The following is a 27781-nucleotide window of genomic DNA, read 5'->3' on the forward strand; positions in this document are numbered from 1 at the left end:
ACAATAATCAATCCAGAATAGTTGACAAACATTTCTGTATCTGTCAGAGACACTTAAAACACTATAGCACCATTATAACCCACTCAAAGCCAGTTCACTCTCTCTTTCCCCATCGACTCAATGCATTTTGCTGGGCTTGGTGAAGATCCTGAAAATTTCTGAAACTTCATTGAAATCGATATGAACCAAATTTAGTGGGGTTCACTGATCACTATATCTCAACAATAATTTAAATAGATTATTTATTATTAAATTCATAATAAATAACAAATAATAATAGTGCACATGGAAGAAAAGATCATTGGGACCTCTGTGCCCTTCATTAAAGATATCTTTATGAAATGTTGCATCTTTAAAGTCTACAGCTTTGTGGAGTACTGCTTCCACACCTCTTAGGTCTTTTGTCCCACTTTCTTTTGGAAGAAGGTTCTTTTGCATCCAAAACAGTTCTGCAACTGCTTCTACTCTTTGATATTCCAGGCTGTGAATTCTGTGCTGCCCAGCTCCCCTTAAATCAGGTACTAGTAGTTTATTTATGTGCAATACATATGTTACATTTTCTATTACTGTTGTTTTTTATTAGCTGTTATCATTTATTACTATTTGAATTTAACACTGTCCATTTATTTATCTCTTAATAGTATAATATATTGCAGTTCGTTACTTGTCTTTTGATTGTCTTGTGTTTAACTATAAGTTGCATCGTGTCCTGGGGAAAATTATTGTGTACCACTAATAATAATGTTTTGACGGAATAACATTAAGCCACTTCACTTAAATTTCATAATGCCGATTAACTAGTATATTTCTAGAAAGCAAGCATCCAGGAATTCCAACATTTAGCAGGACTAGTATATTTATAATGTTTGTGATATGTTTTACATTCTCATAATAATTTAATGCTCTTTTACAACAAGTAGTTGTTTATACTTGATGCCCCTTGCTAAGGGCACATTGTTTCACCTAAAGATTCATTGTGCTGTTTACAAAATATTCTTGCAGCTAATTAAGTGCTTTTGTTTAAAACAGAATCACTTTCAGCTGGCTTTTGCGCCACCTTGGGCTATGACCAACACTAACTTATTGTCCGAAAATTAAATAGTTCCCTGTCCCAGTTGAAAGTTATACTCTAATGTGCCTGCTTATTCACCTTGCATTTTTTGTGACTGTTTTAGAGTTCTGTCCAGTTGTTTGTTCTCTCTGTAACTCCCCACCTTCAGCATCAATTAACTTATTTATGTAGCACTCTTTCTAATATCTTTCACTTATATTTTTGACTATGTGAACTATGAATTGAAACAAAGATAAAAGAAGATACAGTAATTTAAGGCCTCAGTGGCCATGTTTGCTATTTCCCTCCTGTGTTTTCTTCTGTAGGAGCTATTCTACTATTCAGCTGGTACAGTCACTTCTCATATATTGCTTCTGTGCAAATGAAAAACAGCAAAAAAACTTTCCAATGGGAAACAGTGTTGTAAAGCCGCTTGGCAACAGTAAACAGCTACATTTTAAAATTCAGTAGCATAGCATAGCAAATACATCAGATGCTCTTAAAATAAAAAAAAATCTTGTGCACCACACACCCTTCAAAAATTGCCAACAGTCAGAACAATGTCAATATGTGGCCTGCACACTCTGTGGCAGTCCATCAGAAAAGCAAGGTAAACATGGTCACATTTGAAGGCTTCCTCAAAAAAAAAAAAAAGTAAGATGATGCTAGACACTATCATTAGAGTCAATGTTATATGTATTTCAGTATTTTGTGCTGAAAATGTGGGAAGGTATATTTAAAATTAATGTCGTAGGTGATGTACAGCCATTTGACTGGTAATATATAGTGGGCTCAAAAACAACTGGCACTTTTGTTAAAATGAACAAATTCATAAAAAGAATAATAGACATAATGTGCTAGATTTTATGACCAAAAATTAAGAAACTCCAGTTTTTTTTATTATAATAGTTATTTCTAAATATTTTTTTAGATTTACAGCTTTCAAAATTAGTGGGTGGATTTTTTTTTCCAAAAACATAGACTTCAAAATTATCTGGCTCCCTTTTCTAAGAAAATCAAACCTAATAAAATTTGCAGTTTAATTTGCTTATGTAAATACAAATTAATGCACAGGAACTTTTCACTATTTGAGTTTCATGAGAAAATTAAAAAGGTCAGGTCACCTTTATTATTACAGTAGCTGAGAATAACATTAATGTCATGTACTCAAAAATGGAATAGGATAAATTCTGTCATTTTGGAGTAGTACAGAAGATCATTATTAAATTGTACTGTACTAGAAGGATTATGATTCCTTTTGTTGAAGGAAACATGACAAGTTAGTAGTGTAGACTGCGTTATAATAAGTGGTGTTTAAGCTATGGAGCTCCATTTGATGTTCCACAAATGTGGTTTATGATGGGGGAATCTGTCCTAAGGATGTTTCACAAAACATTGTAGTCCATAAGGATTTCAGCATTACACATGGCAAAAACATGTGGTCAGTGGAAGTAGAGGGACATTTACACTGCTTGTAAATTGATTACAAAGGGTTGAACCATTCAGTGCTCTTTTGAGTAGAGCATTTAACAAACAGGTGGTACGATTTTCCATACCTACCACTCATGTGCTATCTGTTTCATCCAAGGTATCAGGACAGATATTAGCTTGCAAATAATTAAATTAGGATAAAGACATACTTCCCACTGCTTTTGGTTTCTGTAGAATTATTTATGTCTATTCCATATAAACAGAGTCATAGCTGTATCTACTTTTTCAAAGGAAACTTATTTATACAGAGTTAAAAACACTGGAAGAAGCTCAGGAGTTAGATAAAATATTCATTTTAATGTTATTACAATTTTCCCAGCTATTGCCAGACAAGAAGAAGATCAGAGGGTAAGAACTGGTTTAATATGTTTTATTAGATTAAGATAAATATTAAATAAATAAATATTAAATATGTTATTTATTTAATATGTTTTATTAAATTAAGTTTAAATAAGTCTTTAAACCATATGTAACTGTAAACCTAGATATCTGGACTATTGCAAACATGATATACACAGCTGGACATATGTACCAATGCATTATTTGGTAATAATATTATTTTATTTGAATTATTCTTAAATTCACAGATTTTGTGAAGCTCCTGTGTTTTGTTTAACATATATTAAAATGATTAATCTGGAGCACTTCTATAAAGCAGAATATTATCAGCATAAACAGATACTTGTTCAGGCTCATTCTTCAAAAAATGTTTGGTTTTGTAAGTAGATGAGGGCCTCAAGTGCACTAGTAAAAAAAATTGTTACAGAAGCCTCCCTTGACAGGTTTCACACCTCAGATTGAAACACTTAGAGATGATATTGTGTGTACAAATCCAAAGTTAGAGGTTAGAGTATAAAAGCCTAATCCATTGTGTCAAACTCAGATTCTGAAAGGTCACAGTGGCTAGAAGTTTTTGATTACTGCTGCTAATGGAATCTTCTTTTTCTGTGACTGACTTGCTTTTTAGGACTCGGAACCTTTCATTGTTTTCTTATTCCTTTAACAACAGACAGGCAATTATGAGATGGAAAGCGAGCCAACAGACAGTAGCCTAAATTGATTACATTTGCACTCATGTGTCCATCATGAAACACCTGTTTCCATAAAATGTTTGAAATTAAAAAGGCAACAATTTGAGATATATTGATAAGATATGGTCCATAAAACGCATGGATTGTCCTTGCAAAAGACAATATCAAGCCACAGAATGATACTGCAGGTTTCATTCAGCTTCTGTTTAAGAAATTGGTTGGACTGAGAATGTCTTTCAAGAGCAGGTCATCTGTTTATTGTTTGACTGCAGGTTAAAGAAAAAATAATGAAGGTTTCTGAATCTTAAAAGTAAGTCTGTTAAGATCAAGGCAAAATAAGTCTGCTTCAATAATAAATGATTACTAATGAAGTAATTGGCTGGAATGACAACCTGCAGTCACTACTGTCCTCCCTGATCCAAGCTGTATACTTCTGCCTTTATCAAGGTAGACTAGAGCTGTCTGACTCTGATCCTGGAGGGCTGCAGGTTTTCATTCAAATGATTTTCTCAATTAATGACCAGTTTTTGCAGCTAATTAACTTCTTTTCCCTTAATTTAATTGACTTGCTATTTAAGTCTCTGTCCTCTTAATTGTTCTTTTCTTCCTTCATTAGTAGCCAAACAATAATGAAGAGCAAAATAAGTTAACACATGATCAGCTAACCTGTGTCCATCATACAATAACTGAAAATAATGAAAGATGGAGGTCTCAGTAAAGTTGATATGCTCAGGCAGCCAAAATATTTTGATAGTGCTCTTACAAAATCAACATATCTGGAAATGTCTGCTGTAGCAGAATGAGAGCCCCAACAAGCCATGGAATTAAATAACAGGTTTAATTAACAAGAATCCGCTTCTAATTAAGAAATTGGTTGGAGTTTGAGACCCTGACTTAACTGGTCATCTGTTAGCTCACTTCACATCTCACTTTTGTTTGGTTGCCACTTAAGGAAAAAAGAAGCAATTCAGGCGACTGAATCATTAAAAAAAAACAAGGAAATTAAAATGAAGGGAAAAGAAGTCAGATAACAGCAGAAAGTGATCACTGATGAATGAAAGTGTCAGGAAGGAATAAAACCTGCAGCCACTGAATCTCTTCAGGATTGCACTTGGACACTCTTGATTTAGATATATGTGGTTGAATAAGCAGGTCCATATCTCATTGACTTCACATGCTGATGGCATACTATACATATTAAACACACATTGTAGACTGGATAGAAATTGCCTTCATTTAATTAGCTTAGTTTGGTCATGATAAACAACGGAAGGTAATATTTTCCTGATTTTGGTTGCAGGTAAAATCATTGTTTGCCAATAATAATGAGTCAAATCATCAGTTGTTTTGTAAGTGAAACAGTTTTCCTATATACCTAAAAGCCGAAGTCACATTACGCAACTTTTATTCTTAGGGTATGTTATACTTGCCAATAGTTGTTGCTGATCTCACTGCTGGATCACGTCAACTTAAACGACTGAAAATCACTGGCCATTTCACATTCTGCACCTGAGTATCAACTTTCCATCACAGTTATGCTAGTGCCTTTTACTGATATCCAATAGCATGCTGCCTGATGGAGCCAGTGATATATGGAGAGTTAACAGCTGCTGTGAGTTCATCCTCAAATCTTTTTTCCATTCTGTCATGGCATTTAAAACATGAAATATCAGACAGACAAGCTTCTCCTGTTAGTGAGGTCCAAAACACATATGTTTTGTTTTCTTTCTTATTATGCATTTTACTTCTGGATGAGCATTAACTGATTGCACACAGAGCCTGCACCTCTATGACTAAAGACAAAATCAAATTTGTTTGGTTTTGTTGGGGTGAGTTATGGACTAGTTGGAGTGAGTCATTGGGTATGTTAGACTACGTGACCTTCACCGTACCATGCCGCAGACTGCCTCTGACTCGCTAAGAGTATGTAAATTAAGGCTACAACTTAAACTCATTGGAAAAGGCATAATCTGACGTGGCATTAAGTGGAGCATGGTTGACTTTACAATGAAGTCATATCTATGTGATTTCACCAAGGACATGAAGTTACTTTCAATGAAGGGAGGCAGAGGAGAAAAGATTAGGATTGAATCTGGATATAAAATGAAAACCTCCATGAATATAACAGTATTTTGTGTGTTTCTTTTTTTTAAGAATTTCAGAATTATTGATAATTTTATGACTGAGAGGAGGGGCTGATCTATAGCAGAATTTAAAACAAACTACTGTATTAATTCACTGACATGGTGATTGGATGTGTAAACATTAGCCGGGGTCAATCCAATATCAATTTCTCAGACCACAATAAGATAACAGCCACCTGGGTTAAAGGTCACCTCAGATTGGACAAAGTGAGTGGATTTGTGTATTAATGTTCCAGCTCCTCTACTTTTATTATAGTAGGTAGGGTGGATTCATTGTCTGACCCGCCCTCTGTGGAGTCTGGTTCGGGTTTTAATATTATTTGTTTCTCCCATAAAAAACTGATGTTTGTGTCAATGGAGCTGTAATTAAGTAGCATTTTCTTTCTTTTAGTTCATTTGTTTAAACATTTGACAATCTGTTTAATAAAGTTTAAGAAATGGGCAAAGGACTCTGATATGTTTTTTCTCCAAAGTGTTGTACAGTATATCCCAGTGACGTGTGTGTAATGTTTTTGTAACAACATAGCATTTAATAGAAAAGTACAGTTGTGACTGCACTCGCCCAAGCCTTTCTTGTCCATTGTGCCTCACCAGACTAACTAATAGTCAAATGCAGAAGTGTCCTGGTCTTCCTAACATCCCACAGTAAGGCATGCAAAAAGCCGAATGAATTTCTTTAGTGTTGATTATCACAACAATATATATTTGTTTTTTCAAGGGTTTATACATAAAAAATAGATGTACATACGTAAAAACATACAGCACCTTCAGAAACTATTCAGATCCCTTCATTTTTCAGATTTTGTTAGGTTTGAAGCCTTGTGCTAAAATCATTTACATTAATTTAATATTAAACATAAATGTCTCATTGACACAAGTATTCACACCCTTCACTCAGTACTTAGTTAAAACCCCTCTGGTAGCGATTAGAGCCTGGAGTCATCTTGGGTATGACACAGTAAGCTTCACCCATTTGAATTTGAGGATTTTTTGCCATTCTTCTCTGCAGATCCTCTCAAGCTTTAACATACAGTATTGTATAGAGGCCATCAGTTAACAGCTATTTTTCAGTCTCTGTAGAGATGTTCAGTTAGATTCAAGCCTGGGCTCTGGCTGGGTAACTCAAAGACACTCCCAGAGTTGTTCCTAAGCCACTGTATTACAAGTATAACAACTAGTAAAAGAGAGGCTACAAATGATTGAGGAAGTAATGAAAGAATGTCTCTCCTGTATTACACAAGTATCAAAATAACTAAAATAATGTCAGGCCTAAATATCTTACTGAAAAGTTACAGTAATAAGCTAGGTTAGTCTGTTTTGTTTATTTTATGGTTACCTAAAATCAATGTGGACATTGTTTCCAAAAAGAAATGATAAAATGTTTAACTCTGGTGTCACTGGGCGATGGTGATACTGAGAAGTGGATGCTGCTAAATAAAATAAATGACTTACAGGTGCCATAATTAAAAAGTGTTGAAAAACTCTGGTCTAGAGACTGTAGTGCATGAAAATCCCAGGAGAGTAGCTGTTTCTAAGATGCTGGAACCACTGTAATTGGCAATAACAATCAGAAATGTGCACCTCATCCATTCTAATGTTTAGTTCAATAGCTGCTCTAATGCAGATTGACTTCCAGCCACATGATTGAGTCTTTGGAGAAGCAGGCTATTTATGTTAATAAGCAGGTGTGCCACTGTGTATATCTAAAGTGGAATTTTAAAAATGTTTTTAAAAGAAACTTGTATATGTTTTATTTTATAGCCAGTAATATACATTTTATTTATACAAGGCGCCTTTCAGGGAACTCAAGGACACCGAACAAACAATAAATAAATAAATAAATAAATAATTAATGCGGTGGGTTGGCATCCTGCCCAGGATTGGTTCCCTGCCTTGTGCCCTGTGTTGGCTGGGATTGGCTCCAGCAGACCCCCGTGACCCTGTGTTCGGATTCAGCGGGTTGGAAAATGGATGGATGGATGGATAATTAATTAAATAAAAGACACAATTATAAAAAACTTAAAACATCAGAAAATCTAGAAATTAAAACCAAACAAAACAATTATAATCAGGAGGAAAAAGAAAAAGCCATTTTAAACAGATGCGTTTTAAGTTTACATTTGAAGGATGAATATGATTTGATATTTCGGAGATCCGCAGGCAATGAATTCCAGAGCTTGGGAGCAGAACGGCTGAAAGCTCTGCTCCCCATGGTGGTTAGACGGGCGGGAGGGACAGTCAGATGGGTGGAGGAAGAGGATCTAAGGTTACGGGATGGAATGGCAACATGAAGAAGGTCAGACAGATATGGAGGGGCGAGGTTATGGATGGCCTTAAATGTTAATAGTAGAATCTTAAAATCAAGACGAAACTTGATCGGGAGCCAATGAAGCTGCTGCAAGGCCGGAGTAATATGGTGAATAGATGGGATTTGAGTGATGATACGTGCTGCAGAATTATGGACTAACTGAAGCTTATGAAGAGATTTATTAGGGAGACTAAAGAGGAGTGAATTGCAGTAGTCCAGCCGAGAAGTGACAAGACTATGAACAAGAATGGCAGTAGTATGAGGAGTGAGGGAGGGGCGAATGCGATTAATATTACGTAGGTGGAAGTAAGCAGACCGGGTGATGTTATTAATGTGACATTGGAAAGATAGAGTACTGTCGAGGATGACACCAAGACTCTTGACCTGAGATGATGGGGAAACAACAGAGTTATCAATAATAAGAGAAAGATTATTGGTTTTGGATAATGATGATTTTGAACCAATGAGGAGAACCTCAGTTTTATCACTGTTTAATTTAAGAAAATTCGAAGAAAACCAGGATTTTATTTCAGCAATGCAGTCAATAAGCGAGGGTGGTGGAAAAGAGGAGGTGGGATTACCAGCAAGGTAGGGCTGGGTGTCATCAGCAGAACAGTGAAAATTAATGTTATATTTGCGAAAAATATTGCCAAGGGGAAGAAGGTAAATAATAAAAAGAAGAGGCCCCAGAACAGAGCCCTGGGGCACACCAGAAGTAACAGCGGTAGGTTGGGATGTGAAGGTTTTAAGTTGTATGAACTGAGTGCGGCCTAAGAGGTAGGATCTAAACCAATCAAGTGGAGTGTGAGTAATGCCATTCAAAGATAATCTATTAAGGAGAGTGGTATGACAAATCGTATCAAAGGCCGCACTCAGATCAAGGAGGATGAGAACAGTGATTAGACCAGAATCAGCAGCCATAAGGAGGTCATTAGTAATTTTAACAAGTGCCGTTTCTGTACTATGAAGGGGGCGAAAACCAGACTGGAACTTTTCATATAGATTATTGTGAGATAAATGGGTGTGAAGTTGGATAGCTACTATTTTTTCAAGAATTTTGGAGATAAAGGGCAAGTTAGAAATGGGGCGAAAATTATTGAAATTAGTAGGATCAGCACCAGGTTTTTTTAGTATTGGGGTTATAGCAGCAGTTTTAAAAGATGAGGGAATAATACCAGTAGTAAGAGAAGAGTGAATGATGGCAGAAATGAGAGGGACTAGAGAGGGGAGGCAGGCTTTAACCAGAACTGTAGGCAGGGGGTCCAGCTGACAAGTAGATGACTTGGATTTACAGATGAGATCTGAGATTTCAGAGGAAGTGGGAAGCTGGAAAGAAGAGAAAGAGTGAATAGGCGAGTGTAGTTCAGAAGGAGTATAGAGAGGATCTGGACCAAGGTGCTGATGTATCTTTTGGATTTTCTCATTGAAAAAAGACATAAGAGAATTACAGAAAGCATTTGAATAAAGGTGAGATGGTAAAGAGTCTGGAGGTTGTGTAACATGTAACATTATTAAGTAAAGAAAACAAAGTCTTGGTGTTACCTGTATTACGAGTAATTAACTGAGTGAAATAATTAGATTTGGTTTGAGCTATACAATCCTTATAATAGAGAAGATGATTTTTATACATCTCTTTGTGGACAAAGAGTCCGGATTTTTTAAACAACCTTTCAAGTTGCCTGCCCTTAGCTTTCAGAAGCCGAAGTTCAGGCGTAAACCAAGGGGCAGAAAAAGAAAAAGAAACAGAACGGGTTTTTAGCGGAGCCAGAGAATTAAGAATATCATTAAGACAAGTGTTATAATATGAGACCAGTTCTATGGGAGTGGATAAATTATAATAGTCCATTTGGGAATCGATTCTAGAAGACAGCAAATTCAAGTTAATATTCTTAATGTTGCGAAAGGCTATGAGACGTGGAAGCTTAGGAACAGAAAAGGTAAGTTTGGCATTGAATGAAAGAAGAAAATGGTCGGTTATAGTGAGTCCATCTGCTGTGAGATCAAAAGGAACAATACCAGAGCAGCAGATCAGGTCCAAGATATGTTCTTTACAATGGGTAGGAACATCAGTGTGCTGCTGGTATCCAAAACTCTCCAGGCAAGATAAAAAGTCTCTAGTGAGAGGGATATTGATATTGTCCAGATGTATATTAAAATCCCCCAGCAGAATTATATTTGGAGTAATTACAGATAAATGAGTAAGGAAGGTAACAAGATCGTTCAAAAAATTGTTGTTTGACTTAGGAGGACGGTAGACAGTTGCAATGATGGTAGGAACTGGGCCAGACAGTTGACACACAGTTGATTCAAAAGAGCTAACAGCAGGAGCAGACAACGGCAGGACTTTCCACTTCTCGCGATAAATAATCGCGACACCTCCTCCACGGCCAGAGGCACGGGATTGACAAGTGTAAACAAACCCCGGGGGGGTGCATTCATTAAGTTGTGAAAAGTCTTGAGGTTGCTGCCAAGTCTCAGTTAAACAGAGAAAGTCAAACTTACGGTCAATGAGGAGATCCTGAATGAGATGTCCCTTGCTCATGAGTGAGCGGATGTTTAGTAGACCAAAGCTGACAAAGTTGCTGTCGAATTTGACAGTGGTGTTAGTCGACCGAGCTAAGCTGGCCAACACGCTATGGTCAGCGTTCCTATCTGTGTTGTGTGGAGGGTGCCGAAAATCAGACCAAAAAGAGTTAATTCCTTTTGAGACGTCCGTTCGGAATCTCCGGCGTGACCCACGTTGGATGTATTTCCGACGAGGGAGAAGTATGACGTCCGGGTCGAAATACAGCACCGACAGCAGAGGCACAGACTGGAGAAGACGCAGTCGAAGAAGCTCAGCAGCTGGATACTGGAGGAGGCCAGTCGCAGGTTGGATAACAAGCGACAGAAGACTCCAAACAAGCATTAACCAGGCGATTATCCTACCAGTCCACATTATAGGTGAGGAGGCCACAGGCAGCTCAGACGTCCAGAGAATAAGCCGGTAAGTTTCAAACGAAACGGAGGTTAGGCTGAAGCTAAATGCATACACAGCATATACAGCCACGCAGAGATGTCAACAAAATGGCAAAAAAAAAAAATACCCACAAAATCACGTAATCTAGTTACCGGCGAGCAGTGGCGACCAGTCCCGCCAGCGTTCACTCAAACCGGAAGTCAAAAAGTGTGCATATTCTCCAACCATTGGAGACTGTAGACTGATTGGAATTTGCCTCTGTACATCAATTTTATTGACTATGAAAAGGTGTTTGGCTGTGTGGACAAGGATTCCCTTTGGAAGCTTCTAAAACACAATAGTGTGCCTGGAAAACTAATCAACATCATCAGTAATTCATATGAAGGGTTAGCATAAAATGTCATCCATAGTGGACAACTCACTGAGGCATTCAAGGGACAACTGGAGTAAGGCAAGGCTGCCTACTCTCACCACTTCTATTCCTGCTCATGATCGACTTTATTATGAAGACATCAACAACTCAAACACAGAATCCAGTGGACTCCTTAGAAGCAGTTTGATGATCTTGACTGTGCCAATGACCTGGCACTCTTGTTTACATACATTTTAGCAGATGCAAGATAAGACCAAAAATTCAGCAGCCAACTCTTTCAAAGTGGGCCTTTTCATTAACAGAGGAAAGACAAAAGACATCAAAGTCAACAAGACAAACACCTAAGACCTATTTAGCTTAGAGGCAAAACACTAGAAGAGGTGGAGCCTTCACCAACGTGAAGGGGTTGTCAACAAGCAAGGGAGCACAGATACAGACGTTAGGGTCAGAACTGACATGGCCAGGGCAGTATTTTTGCAGCTAAAAACATCTAGAGTTCCATGGAACTGATGCTACAATCTGATGTGAGGATATTCAATGCTAATTTTAAGTCAGACCTTCTTTATAGAGCTGAGACCTGGAAGATGGCAGTTACGACCAGTAAAAAAGTTCAGACCTTCATCAACACAGGATCCTCCAGATACACTTGCACAACACCATCACCAACAATGACCTTTGACAGAGAACAAACCAAATGCCTGCAGAAGCTGAGATTTTAAAAAAGAAATATGAATGGATTGGACATACCCTCAGAAAGCCTCCCAGCAACATCACCAGATATGAAATCCCCAAGGCAAAAGGAAGAGGAGAAGGCCAAGAAACACTTGTCACCGGGCCCTGGTGGCAGACGCTATGTGGATGGGCCTCACTTGAAGCCAAATGGAAAGAAAGGCACAGGACTGAGCCATCCAGAGGATATTTGTCAGAGGGGTAGAGAGACGAAAGGTATAAGGAAGTAGTGTAGAACTACTTTGTTCATGTTGAAAAATAAACATCTTGTGAATTTCAAGGTAAAATTCTGTTTTTTTCACCACCACTCCTGTGTGCCATTCCTGTTCTTTTATGACAATACATCAAGACAGATTCATTAAAGTTTTAGTACTGCATAATAACATTTCAGTCAGTTGACATCACTATAAATAAAGCAGCAAAGAAAGAGAAATGTGAACATATGAATGTGTTTAATAAAGTCTAACACGACTGCAGAATGCGCATCTTTGTAGCATTAGTTAGAAACATTTGCTTCAGGGGTTGTATGATTTAATGATTGCCAAATTGCCTTTGCTCCCCACTGCTGAATTTTGCTGTGCTTGAGTAAGGTTCATCACTTCTGCAGAGAGATTGATCTTCTTCCTCAGGACCCAATTTTTTAATGTAATGTTATACAAAGGCATTTCTGTAATTTTTCTCTTCAGTTGTTCTCGTAAACAAAAAATGTTGGTCAGAATGCTCTACAATAAATAACTTCATTGCAGCTCTTGTTCTTTTACACAATATTAAAAGCTTTCAGGCAGCATGGTGACACAGTGGTTAGAGCTGATGATTTCCAGAAGAAGCGTTCTGGGTTGGAATCAATACCTGTTTGCAGCTGGAAGAAAAGGATGCAGAGGCTAGCAGCAGGGGCTAGCAGTGCCCCATCACCAGGAGACATACCAGGATTAAAGGGGCGGAGGTGCAACACACCACAATGCCCACCTGTACATCACACTTGTAATTTGTCTACCAGTTTTGTCACATGACCCTGTGTGTAACTGCATGGCTGAACCAATCTATCACTGTACAGTATGTGGTTGGCTTGGGCTTTGATGATTGTAACCTTTTTTCTCTTGTTAACTTCTTTTGTATTTAGCAAAGCTGTCAGTGTTAAACTTATACTTAAAGTGTATATATTAAAATGATACTTGTATACAGTACTTTATATATTGTATACTTTTAAGAGTTACTTTATGAGAGATTATGTTTTGTATAAAGTCAATTGCAATTCGACTGTTTTGGGAGAATACACTCACTGAGCAAATTATTAGAAACACCTGTAGATCTACTTATCTATGTGATTATCTAATCAGTCAATCATGTGGCAACAATGTAATGCATACAATCACACAGAAAGGAGCACCAGAATGAGGAATAAAATTGGTACAAGATGGGCTGGTTTGAGAATTTCTGTAACTTCTGATCTACAATTACTCAGAATAATGTGGGGTAAAAAAAGCAGTGATTGGCAGTTCTGGGGATGGAAATGCCTTGTTGATGAGAGAAGTGAGTGGATTATGGCCAGACTGGTTTGAGCTGACAGAAAGGATGCAGTCATTCAGATAACCACTTTGTACAACAGTGTTCAGCAAAAAAACATCTCAGAATGCACAACACCTCAAACCTTAAAGTGGATGGGCTAACCAGCAGAAGGCCACGTTGGGTTCCAGTTCTTTCAGCAATGAAAAGAAAGCTGATCCTTCAGTGGGCACAGGCTCACCAAAACTAGTCAGCTGAAGACTGGAAAAATCTATTCTGGTCTAATGAATCTTGATTTCAGGCATGGCACACAGATAGTAGGATCAGAATGTGTGCCAAATGCTATGCCTCCAGCCTGTCTTGTGTCAACAGTCCAGGCTGGTGCTGGGGGTGTAATGATGTGGGCAATGTTTTTTGGCACATCTAGAAAACCTTTGAACCTGTTAATACCAATCAACCATAAACTGTCGATCTTAGTATTGCTGCTGATTATGTGTTGAGCATCCCTTCATGGTAACAATTTACCCATCTTCTAATGGCTACTTTAAGCATGATAACGCAACATGACACAGCAAAACTCAGTTCAAACTGCTTTCATGAACATGACAATGAGTTCCTTCAGTGGCCTTCCCAGTCACCAGATCTGAAACCTATAGAACACCTTGAAGATGTGGTAGAACAGGACATCGCCTGCATGAATGTGCAGTTGACAAATCTACAGAAGTTGCACGAAGCAATCATGTCAACATGGGCCAGAGTCCCAAAGCACTGATTCTAATATTTTGTGGAATCTATTCAATGAAGAATTGAGTCTGTTATGAGAGCAAAACCAGTATTAGTTAAGTGTACCCAATACATTTCTCTGTGAATGTATAATTGTATTCAGTTTGTTTTTTTATTGTGCTCTTCACTAAGTAAATGCTAATGCATATTTACAAGTTCAATGTACTAACAGTAAATTATTAAATCATGAACATTTATCAAACAATGGTTAAAATATTATTTATCTCCCTTTTAGTTATTCTGCTAGGTTATGACAGAAGTGTTTGAGATTTTTCAGGATAGAGGTTTCCAAATTAAGATTCTCATTGTTTAGGTAGGTTTTCTTCCACTTTTCCTAGAGACGTGTTAATTGGCAACTGTGTTCTCTTAGTTATTTGTGTTTAAATATCTTCTGAATAAGAAAATGAATTGTCAAATACGTCAGTAACAACAGCTTTTCCAGCTAAGAATCTGAAAGAAGAATTTAAAAGTGAGAAAGAAGTTTTTAGAATTTCAGTTAAAGAGTAACAAGTACACTTGCTTTCAGAAACCATCAATCTCAAGGGGAGCACATAAATTGGAAGAAGTGATATCCATTGTCGCCCACCATACTGTAACTTTCATGGAGAAGTTGAGCTTCCTGGTACATTTTTGCATAGCTGATTAACTGGTAGACATTTATCAGTGATAACTTAAGAAACTGCAATCAAATGGAAATTAAACGCTGTTAAACTATTATCCTAGAACTGTGGGGTATTGTTGGGTTATAACCAGTAACCCTTTTTTAAATATGAAGTGCCCTCATATAAAATTCAGAAGCACATATTGTTGTTATCATGTCTGTCTTAATTTAACAATGTGACTCCCAGTGGACAAATTTTATTGATATTTGTTACTCTTTGAGGAAATGTGTACGGAATGTTACAGTTACATTGAGATACCTAGAATAGAGTACCCTGTACAAATTTTTAAATTTCAAAAACAATTTTAAAACCACCAAATTTTCAAAATTGTCTTTTTTAAAAGCCTTAATTATAGATTAATTTACTTTTTCAAATTTATCTTGAAAGAGTTTATTTTAATTTATATATTTTCATCTTTTACATTTCTGATATTCGCTTCTGACAAAAAATATCCCTGAAGAATTACAAAAATGGCAGCACATGTGGCTGAAAATTTGCTGTCACATTGGCTGATTGTGCATGTAGGTGAAATTCGCTGTACAATTTGGCTGTCAATTGAGTACTTCTTTACAAAATTAAATGTTTAAGAAATATAAAGTACAATGAACTTCAGATCCTCCACAAGCAAACATTAACAATAGGACATCAAACAAAGTGCAGTGCAATAACTGCTGCCTCGCGCTAAGGGGACCAGGGTTTGCATCCCACGTTTTCCCTGTGTCTGCATGGGCTTTCTCTTGCTGCTCCAGGTTCCTCACCACAGTTCAAAGACACATGCAGGTTAGGTGGATTGGAGATGCTAAATCGGCCCTAGCGTGTCGTTTGTGTATATGTGTTCACCCTGCAATGGACTGGTGCCTTGACCCCACAACCCTGTTCATAACTAAGTGGGATAGAAAATGACCAATTGACTGACATCAATGAAAGAGATTTTTACATCACTTGATTTGGAATCTGTTGTCACTTAAAGCAATGTGAGCCACCACAAGCCTATTTGGGCTACTACAAAAATACAAAGCTCACAGTGTGGAGGTAAAAAGATCAAAATCACATGAATCAATGACAGTCAAAGTGAGAAGTATATTGTCAATCAAAGTGACTACAGCTTTGAAGGACAAAGAATTGTGGGAAACTGAGGTGCAAAGAGCCACCCACTGACCTGCACTATTTGCACATTGAGAATTTTTTACAAGCAGCAGGTGGCTCCAGTGCTAATTTGCATTTTATTTTTCATTTTTACAGCTTCATTGCTGTTCAGGCTGAAAATGAAATTGCAAATGCTGTTATTTCATTTTATTTTTAATTTTTGCAGCATTGTTGCACGTAGATTTTGAAAATCAAATTTCAAAGAGTGATTGCATTTTCATTTTATAATTTAAATTTTCATTTCACTTTTTGCAGAGAATACCTCCCATAATCTTTTCCACTTACAAAATCAACACTGTACAATACCTTATCAGGATTAAGATCAAAACTATTTGATCACCTCCCAAAAATGAAAAAGAACTAAACAGTACAGTGGTATACTGCAGATGAGCAGCCAGAGGTGTTAGAATGTTTCAGCAGGCACTCCCTTTCTGGCCTAAAGTGATTGAGCTTGGTCGGTATTGAATGAAGCACTTGAGCCATGTTTAATTTGTTATTTGTTGCTAACTTCAGGTGACAGAGTCACACCTTCTGAGCCAAGTCTTATTTTTCAATCTGATAAACTGAAGAATTGGATTTTTTGTGTGGTGATTTTATAAGACACCATGCATGTTTCACACTGGGCTGAATTAGGCAAAGTGCCGCATATCATTCACAGCCAATTTCTGACATTGTAAAGCATATAAAATAAAAAGAAGGAATAGCTGATGTAACTCCAAGTGCACTGTAGCTTGTATCTGTGAAACAAAAGGCAGCTTATACCAAATACCTTTGCTTCTTGTTACTTATTTCGTATGGTTTTTCTGCTAATAGCTTTGTGCTGTTAAGCCACTGCCACATAGTGCTTTCAGAAATATATTTAAATATGTACCATTTTAACACCTAGGGATCTTGAGTTAAACTGAGCAAATTTTGGTGATGTGACACACTCTTAGATTTGTACAGATTTTTATCAACTTTACAAGCAGTGATTCAAAAGTGTTTCATTTTAGCCACAATGATATGGAAGCAGCAGGGAGGCCAGAATCAGAATAAAAATGTGCACGAATATTGTGAAAATACAGCATACATTAACAAGTGGTGCCAAATTTTTAATTACTGGAACTTGAAAGATCACAGGTATTTCAGCAAATTCAATCAGACAAATAAAAAAAATCGCTGAAAACCAATTCACTTCACCATTTTTTTTTATTAGTAGCCATTCAGCAAAGCATTTCTGAGTTAATCACACCTCCAAGATAAAACCTAAGGAATGTTTAGTTAGCAAATCAAAAGAAAGAGGTTAGATTTTGTTGGCTTAGGACTATTTATTGAAAATACCACATTAACTATATCATAACTAGAATAAGCAATTTTTATACACTCATGCCTCAAGAGTGCATATCTACTAGTGGACAACATCACATTTTCTGTGCTTAAATCTACACATCACTGTTACCTCAAAACAGTCTGTAGACAATACTCAGCCAAGTAAACAGACAGTCTAGCAACAGTACACACAGAACGTATATAGACCCTTTCTCTATTTTTATCCTTTTACTACATTACAGCCTCATGCTAAAATTATTTAAATTATTTTTTTCCCTGTCAAGCAACTCTCAATATACAAAAGTGAAAATATAAACAGGATTTTAGGATTTTTTTCAAATTTAATAAAAATAAAAAACTGAAGTAACATTCTGCAGTGGGCTGGCGCCCTGCCCGGGGTTTGTTTCCTGCCTTGCGCCCTGTGTTGGCTGGGATTGGCTCCAGCAGATCCCTGTGACCCTGTAGTTAGGATATAATGGGTTGGATAATGGATGGATGGATGGATGAAGTAACATTGACACAAGTACTCAGACTTTGCTATGACACTTAAAATTTGGATCAGGTGCATCCCAGTCTTTTGATCGTTATTGAGTGTTTTTTTACGGAAGCTGAGAGAGGACGTGCAATATCGTTATTTTTTTTTTTTTTTTTGTTTACTCAAGATAACGGAATAATTTTACCGAGATCTTGATAAAACAAAAGATGTTGTTTTCTTGAAATTATGAAATAATTGTATCTAACGTTTAATGTTTATCTTATTGAAGCCACGTCCTGTTTGAAACAGCAGAAGAGCAGAACTTTATTGATCAGCGCGTCACATTTTTGTTCAATCAAGGGCTGACGCAGGCTGAAATGTGTCTATGCCTTAGTTTAGAAAATAATAACGTTAGTGTCCGTCATTTAAGAAGACGGTTAGCAAGGCTTCAGCTGTATAGGTGTCGCAATCTAAGCGAGCCTGCTGCCAGGAGCAAAGGTTAAGTTTCGTTTTCTCGAGATCGTGATAACAGGCCCGGCCTTAGGCATAGGCGAAGTAGGCGACCGCCTAGGGCCCTGGCGTCTGGGGGGCCCCGGATCGACGACGGCCAGGCCCCTGGCCCGCCCCTCCCCTCGAAATGCATTCCAAAAGTTTCAAATATCCCAAAAAATAAAAAAGGACAAAAAAACTAAAAAAAAGAAAAAATACAAAAAAACTAAGCTGGGCTTAGCTACATACCGCCACGTGGTGCCCAGTGGAAACAGTTCAAACTGGCTAAATTGTAGCAGCTAACTACTCTGGGCGAAAAAGGGACGCAGGGTGATGACCTCGTAACGTTACAAGAAAACGTCTCCTTGGTCTAATTTTCATGCATTTCGCAGAGCTTCCAGGGGGGCCCCTGGACCCCCCTTTCGCCTAGGGCCCCATAATACCTAAGACTGGGCCTGGCCATAAAATTATTCTATTATCTCAAGAAAACAAATTTTCATTTTCTCGACACCTCAATAAAATTATTCCATTATCTTGAGAAAACAAAGTTTGTTTTCTCGAGATCTCGATAAAATTAGTCTGTTATTTCAAGGAGACAATTTAAAAAAAAATAACGATATTTCACGTCCTCTCTCTGTGGTCAATTCAACGGATTTCACATGATTAGGAAAGGCACACATCTGTCTATAGAAGGTTCCATGGTTGACAACGCGTATCAAAGCAAAAACCAATTCAAGTGGTTGAAGGAACTGCTTGCAGAGCTTACAGACACAATTGTGTCTCCATAATTCGATAGGCTAATGGAATAAGACTGGAACAACCACAATTCTTCCTTGACTTGGCAACCTGGCCAAACTGAACAATCATGGGAAAAAGGCCTTGGTAGGAGAGGTAACCAGCTCACTCTGGTTTTGCTCCAGAGAACGTGTGTGGAGATGGAAGAAAATTCCAGAAGGGCATCCACAATCCGCAAATCTGGGCTTTATGGCAGAGTGGCAAGACAGCACATGAACACCTTCTTGAAGTTTGCTAAAAAGCACCTAAATGGACTCTTGGACTGTGAGAAACAATATTGAACTGTTTGACCTCAATTCTAAGTGTCTCAAGGAAACCAGGCATCACCCATCATCATGGTGAAGCATGCTGGTGGCAGCACTATGTTGTGAGGTTGTCTTTCTGCAGCACTGCAGACTGGGAGATTAATCGGGGAAAGCCCAGTACAGAGATATCTTTAATGATAACCTCCAGAGCATTCTTGAGTGTTACCTGATGTGGGGAAAAAATGAAGATTTAACATTCACATCAATAGATAGATAGATAGATAGATAGATAGATAGATAGATAGATAGATAGATAGATAGATAGATAGATAGATAGATAGATAGATAGATACTTATAGTCTAGTGCCTTAGCTACTAGACATACTGTTGGCATGTATAATGTTAATAGGACTTTATACCGTGATGTCTGTTAATCATTTGACATTTTCCTCAACTGTGCATTTAATTTATTTGTGTGTTTATGTTTGTATGAAGAGTGCAAGGTGCCATAATAAAAATAAACTGAACTGAATATAATTACATTCACCCAGAACAGATGAATTGTAGTTGGCTTCATACACAGCAAAATACCTTATTGTTTTAAAGTATATAAGTATTATTAAGTATATAATAGTATAAAAGTATCATTGGCATACTGAATATTAAGTGTTAATACAATACATATGAAAAATAACATTGATTTTTCATGGATAAAATAGAATGAAACTTCAAGCAATTCCATTTTAACCAGAAAAGAAAAAGACACAATCAACAAAGCCTAAACCAACCACATAGAGCTAGTGACTGGCTTAATAAGCGACTACAGTTTGGCACAGGCTCCTGTAGACTGCAATGACAACACAAAATATACAATTTATAAGTTAGATATACAGGTAAATACAGGCATTATCGTCTGTCACACCTTCATCCCTTAAATCCTTAATTATCTCCTGGTGGTGGAACATTGCCAGGGATTGTCTGCTGACCCTAAGTTAGCTTTAGGATCTATTTCTTACAGATGTTTTCTCTTTTACACAACCACTTTAAAAGACTCTCTAGCTCTTGTCATGGACTCCTACTACTGTCCTCACAAACCGCGTGTTCCACTGTTCTTCTCTCTTTCCTCTTTGGCCATAGCCAGAAATGTATATTTTCTGCCTTCCCAGTCAGCTTTATCTTTCTTCCTTAGCTTTCCTCCTGTCACTCTAACATCCCCTAATACACATTTTGTTTCTATAAAGCAATGTAATCCACTTTTACCACATAAAATCCCTTCTCTCCATGCTCCCTACCTGCACTCAACTGCCTTTTCCTCTCATGGAGCCACTCCACCCCTTCCTCCCATGGGGTCACTGACAAGGAATCACTCAGCGCTAATGCCCCACTCTCTTTGGAGCCATTCACACAGAGACAACTTAAGTGGGGTGCAAACTCACAATGTTGAGATTACAAGCCACTAGTTCTACCTTTTGTATGAAGGGAGAATTCCAGAACTCAGTGGCAGGTGTGGCTATGGCTGTGTCCCACCTAGTGGCTTGGTCTCTCAGATGCTCCTTCATAGGCAGACATGAGATAGCCAGGAAGATCACAATGACTGTTGCATAAAATTCTATGATGTCCAGCTTTAGTGCAGTTTAAAGTCCTGTAATTTCAGATTGGAACTGAAGGTACCAATTCAGATCTACTCTCACAGACCCTTTCTTTCTTCTTGCACATGTTGCCCTCTGCCACCTTCCTTGTTTGACATAACGAATTATTCACATGTTTTAGTGGCTTGCTTGCCTCTATACTGTTTATCTCCAGAATAAACACCTAAACAGTCAATGTTTGGAACTACTAATACCTTAACTCCATATTAGAACATCTCACAATGACAAATATTACGTGGGAATAACAGTTGACAGTTTGTGTAAAGCCCTTTGCATTAAGGGAAAAAAAATTGAATCCTAGGGAAAACTAAGGCGACTTAAAGTTTAGGTAATACAAAAAAAGTGTTTTACCTCACCATAGACTAACAGAAAATTAATTTAGGATTTTTCTAGAAATCATCTCATGAACTGTTGAGTACTAAGTCCAGTGCTGTTTGGTAGACACTTAATTACATTATCAAGCCTACTTAGTCCATTTCAGACTTGGCTTATCCAGGCAGCACTAAAATGCTTAGGATAAGTGTGGTCTAGTCAGTCCATCTCAGCATGTCGCTACCACAGATCTCAAGAGGACAAGCAGAGTAATAATGATGATAATAATGAAGAAGCTGGCAGTGGAAACTTTAATTGCTTGGAATAACCTGATCAAGTTAATCCTGCCCTTTGGATACAAGTAAAACATTAAGAGGTTGAGTGGCCATTAAGATTGATTAACTGAAGGTTGACTGGGCTAGCACAGAACTGCTGGAAGCAAAGAATCAGTTTGATTACACCTTTGCATTCAACTCGTACAGTTTTCTGCCCTGCAGCTTTGAGAAGCTGAATCGGAACAATGTTAAATGTTCTATAAATGGGCTGTGACCCTTCACTTCATCAGGATCATTCAATATATTAGTGGTTAAGTTTAATATCACATGTACTGTAGTATAATGAAATAGTTGCTTGAATCCTGCCTCACATACAAAAACATTTTAAAAAGCAGTTCATTATTAACACCATACACGGAGTTGCCTTCTGCTTCGAACATGGTGCTGCTATCAGGGGCTTGAATTTTCCACATATCTGAATTTGGATTATGTGAATTGGGAACTGGATGGATAACAAGACAGGATCTGAACCCTTGTCCACACACAATTTGTGTGGGGTTTACACGTGTGGGATTTCCTGCACTTACTCTTGTTTTCTTACTACATTATGCAAGGTAGAGTGAGTCAGTCAGTCATTGTCCAACCCGCTATATCCTAACACAGAGTCACGGGGGTCTGCTGGAGCCAATCCCAGCCAACACAGGGCGCAAGGCAGGAACAAATCCCAGGCAGGGTGCCATTTCACCGCAGGGCACACACACACACACACACACACACCCAGCACACACTATGGACAATTTAGGATCACCAATGCACCTAATCAGCATATCTTTGGACTGTGGGAGGAAACTGGAGCGCCCAGAGGAAACTCACGCAGACATGGGGAAGCGAACCCAGGTCTCCTTACTGCGAGGAAGCAGTGCTACCACTGCGCCACCATGCTGCCCGTGGTAGAGGAGTACAGACTTTAATTTGGGCTGGTTTGAGCAAGTTACTCAAGGTGAAGTAACATCACATCCAGTCCTGGTGTCTATCTTGTGATCATCACTGCCACAATAGACTTCAATTTCTTATGCCATGACCTTTGGATTAAGTAGGGTTGAGAATGAAAAAATGCAATGTGGGTAAAGAGATGGCCATCAAAAGGTGCTATTTGGGAGTTTTATAATACTAAGAGACAGTTCAGCAATAGGCAGGACAATGACAGGCCTTCAGTATGTCTCCTGCCATATTGAAGTGACCTAATCCGGAAAACACCTTCCTTGGTAACTGTTCTATTTTACAAGTCCAGGGCTGTTGTCATGATGATCAGCATTGTACCAAACAGTCATACTTCAAGCAATTAAACTTTCTGTTCCACATCTGTACAAATGGGTTGACACTTGTGAAACAAATAGCAATCTGAAGACCTACAGACACTAGTTACGGTAATATATGTCACCTTTTTAAAAGTTACCATTTAATTTGTTAACAATCTGCATAGTTTTCCCATTTTAAGATATGTTGTGTGTTCAAAAAGCCAATCCCACGTGACTTGTGTTTCCTGTTTATGATGTGCCCCGATTTTTCTAGAAGTAACAATGTAAAAATATTTTAGCCAAACATGCATGTATTTTGCTCATTTTGAGCATACGACTGGATAAACAATGTGTGGATTATGCAACATATTTTCTTTTTTCATGGACGTTTTTCACATATTTTGCTATTGTACAGCACTGGTCACTATTATGCTTCCATTATAAATGTTTTTTCTGTCCATTCTGCATGAAAACATCAGACTTAATGTTTTTTTTCGACCATCTCTACAAAGTACATGGGATAAGTAACAGATAAAAATTATTTTTCAGTGGAGTATTTCTATTAGGATTAAGGACAAAAATGCAATTTGCAAATCCTATTTACCTTTATTTAGTAGCGACAGCTTGTGAGCTCATGTTTTGGCTGAATCCACCATCGTGCAGAGGGCCTTTCTAGGACAGGGATCCACATCAGACAGATCAATTCACTGAGATGTAATAAGATATTTGGCTCGTTACAACCTCATTTTACAAGGAAGGGGGAGTAGGTCTGCTATTTTTAAGTATTATTTTAATAGCTGTTTCCTTAGTTAAATGGAAAATAAAAGTTCTAGGTATATTGTTTTTTTCTAGATACAAAATGTTTTAAGATGTTTTCTTTGTAATAAAGTTTTGTAAGGTTTATGAAATAATTCAGGGTACCACAAAATGGTATGATTTGTGCAAATTTTCACCCTCTTGGTTAATTGATTGGAGGTAGTGAATATAACAGGACATTGTCTGCTGGGGGAGGGGCGTGATTGATATTATAGAATCTTGAATCTTTGGTAATAGAGGTGCAGTTTAGTAGGGTCCCAATGTATATGTGGTAACTGGCAATGAAAGATCAGACCTTATAGGGAGGGACGCACTTAAAAGGTTGGATGTGGTTATTAACATCGGAAAAGAAGTAAAATAAATAATTAAGGTGGCAGGGATTAGGAAACGGCAGGGAGTGTGACACAGGTGTTCATATGGCAGATGGTATTATGAATTATGTACACAATTTCAGTCCAAGTTCCTACAGGTAGATTTAAAAAGGAGAAAATCTGAATAGCTTGACTCAGGTTTGGGCATATGGGCTTAAATTCCACTTTAGCATTAATAAGATACCATGATAATGGAATGTGTGAAAAATGTATAGTTACAGAATCAGTACAGCTTGTGCTAACAATGTGTACTAAATATTATGCAGAATGTGAAAGGTTGTTTCATAGAATAAAAGGAGGAACAGGTGGTGTTAGTATAAGGAATATTCTGGAAGGGCAAATGAGATTGTGGAATTTATAAAAGATTAGAGGGCAAGCCCCCCTGGCACCTTTGGTCGCTCCTCTGAAACCCCCTCTTAAATGGTGACACAATGGGAAACAAATACAGTTTATTTTTTTTTACCTCCTCTTTGCTCGATCAGCTGCTGGCTTGCTGCTGCTGCCATGCCACGTGATCTTCATCTCACATGGTGCTTCGAACATTTAAAAGCCTGTACAGCAGCTGTCCTGCTCTACTCTTTGTCTTTAATTTCCAGACCTGGCCATGGTTAAATCTCCCAATTTGAAACATGACATAAAAACGTGACATAAAATTGTTGCACTTTTAGGCATAGGATTTTATATATATATATATACACACACAAATATATATACATATTATATATATATTACAGTGCATCCGGAAAGTATTCACAGCGCATCACTTTTTCCACATTTTGTTATGTTACAGCCTTATTCCAAAATGAATTAAATTAATTTTTTTCCTCAGAATTCTACACACAACACCCCATAATGACAACGTGAAAAAAGTTTTCTTGAGGTTTTTGCAAATTTATTAAAAATAAAAAAACTGAGAAATCACATGTACATAAGTATTCACAGCCTTTGCTCAATACTTTGTCGATGCACCTTTGGCAGCAATTACAGCTTCAAGTCTTTTTGAATATGATGCCACAAGCTTGGCACACCTATCCTTGGCCAGTTTCGCCCATTCCTCTATGCAGCACCTCTCAAGCTCCATCAGGTTGGATGGGAAGCGTCGGTGCACAGCCATTTTAAGATCTCTCCAGAGATGTTCAATCAGATTCAAGTCTGGGCTCTCGCTGGGCCACTCAAGGAAATTCACAGAGTTGTCCTGAAGCCAGTCCTTTGATATCTTGGCTGTTAGCTTAGGGTCGTTGTCCTGCTGAAAGATGAACCGTCACCCCAGTCTGAGGTCAAGAGCGCTCTGGAGCAGGTTTTCATCCAGGATGTCTCTATACATTGCTGCAGTCATCTTTTCCTTTATCCTGACTAGTCTCCCAGTCCCTGCCGCTGAAAAACGTCCCCACAGCATGATGCTGCCACCACCATGCTTCACTGTAAGGATGGTATTAGCCTGGTGATGAGTGGTGCCTGGTTTCCTCCAAACGTGATGCCTGGCATTCACACCAAAGAGTTCAATCTTTGTCTCATCAGACCAGAGAATTTTCTTTCTCATGGTCTGAGAGTCCTTCAGGTGCCTTTTGGCAAACTCCAGGCAGGCTGCCATGTGCCTTTTACTAAGGAGTGGCTTCCGTCTGGCCACTCTACCATACAGGCCCGATTGGTGGATTGTTGCAGAGATGGTTGTCCTTCTGGAAGGTTCTCCTCTCTCCACAGAGGACCTCTGGAGCTCTGACAGAGTGACCATCGGGTTCTTGATCACCTCCCTGACTAAGGCCCTTCTCCCCCGATCGCTCAGTTTAGATTGCCGGCCAGCTCTAGGAAAAGTCCTGGTGGTTTCGAACTTCTTCCACTTATGGATATTGGAGGCCACTGTGCTCATTGGGACCTTCAAAGCAGCAGAAATTTTTCTGTAACCTTCCCCAGATTTGTGCCTCGAGACAATCCTGTCTCGGAGGTCTACAGACAATTCCTTTGACTTCATGCTTGGTTTGTGCTCTGACATGAACTATCAACTGTGGGACCTTATATAGACAGGTGTGTGCCTTTCCAAATCATGTCCAATCAACTGAATTTACCACAAGTGGACTCCAATTAAGCTGAGGAAACATCTCAAGGATGATCAGGGGAAACAGGATGCACCTGAGCTCAATTTTGAGCGTCATGGCAAAGGCTGTGAATACTTATGTACATGTGCTTTCTCAATTTTTTTATTTTTAATAAATTTGCAAAAATCTCAAGTAAACTTTTTTCACGTTGTCATTATGGGGTGTTGTGTGTAGAATTCTGAGGAAAAAATGAATTTAATCCATTTTGGAATAAGGCTGTAGCATAACAAAATGTGGAAAAAGTGATGCGCTGTGAATACTTTCCAGATAAACTGTATATACATACATACATACATACATACATACATACATACATACATACACGGAGAGAGAGAGTAGATTCAGGGTTCAGTGGGAGACTCTGACTATGCCATTTCTGCTTCACACTCCGATACAGTACGCATTGATAATGTACCTTTACGTTACCTACAATCCTCAAGAATTCAAGAGGGAGAAGAGAAGAAGATAGTGGGATGTAAAGTGATGGATTATAAAGTCAGCTAAAAGAAGTTGGCTTATTTTCCTTTGTTCATGTAAGGTTGAAATGCTAAGTCTACAGCCACCTTCAATTATATTATTTTCTTTTCCTAGGGCTTAACTTTGCAATTCTGTCCATGGAGAGCCATAGTGAGTATGGGTTTTATTTTAATCAAGTCCTGCTTTTAATTCGAATGCCTGCCTTAATTAAACACCCTTCTAATTCCCACATTAGATATATAATGTTTGATTACAGAAGAACACAATAATATTTACTTTTTAGAGGATTTTTTTTTTTTTAAATGCAATTACATATTCAGGATTGGGTGGCACGGTGGTGCAGTGGTAGTGCTGCTGCCTCGCAGTTAGGAGCTCATGTCTCTCTGGAAGATTCTTCCAACTTCACCAAGTCAATAAACTGTTCCTAAGTATTCATGGCATTAAGCAACAAGTTGCTGTCATGACAGGGCCTTAATTATAGGTCATATTATTGTTGCTCTCTATAAAATCTGAAGTAGCAGTATCCTCTGCACACTCAATGCTGAGACTTGAGAAGCCGTGACTTACTCATCCACCCTGTGGCTAAAAGTCATCATTACATCTGTTTCAACTATGTGACTCAACAATTAGTTTCTGATTCGCACAACTTCATGTGTGAGTGTTAGCAGCAGCCCTGGTAAGGTTGACATTGTTTAAAAAAAAATCTTATTTTAAAGTGTTTTTAAATTGCTTTATATAGTTTTCAAAAAAAACATAAGTCAAAATGTTCTTCAATTGTTGCACAAACTAGTCCTATATCAATGTAGTTATTGACTAGAGTTGTGGTTCTTAACCTGTGTGGTATGCGAGTAGCTGCCAGAAGACATGTGAGGTGACACTATCAAATAATTAATGCCTGAAGAAGGGGCCTGAGTTGCCTCGAAAGCTTGCATATTGTAATCTTTTTAGTTAGCCAATAAAAGGTGCCATTTTGCTTGGCTGTTCTCTACTAGGGGGGA

This window comes from Erpetoichthys calabaricus, chromosome 5 (assembly GCF_900747795.2).
Source record: "Erpetoichthys calabaricus chromosome 5, fErpCal1.3, whole genome shotgun sequence".
NCBI classification, from domain to species: domain Eukaryota; kingdom Metazoa; phylum Chordata; class Cladistia; order Polypteriformes; family Polypteridae; genus Erpetoichthys; species Erpetoichthys calabaricus.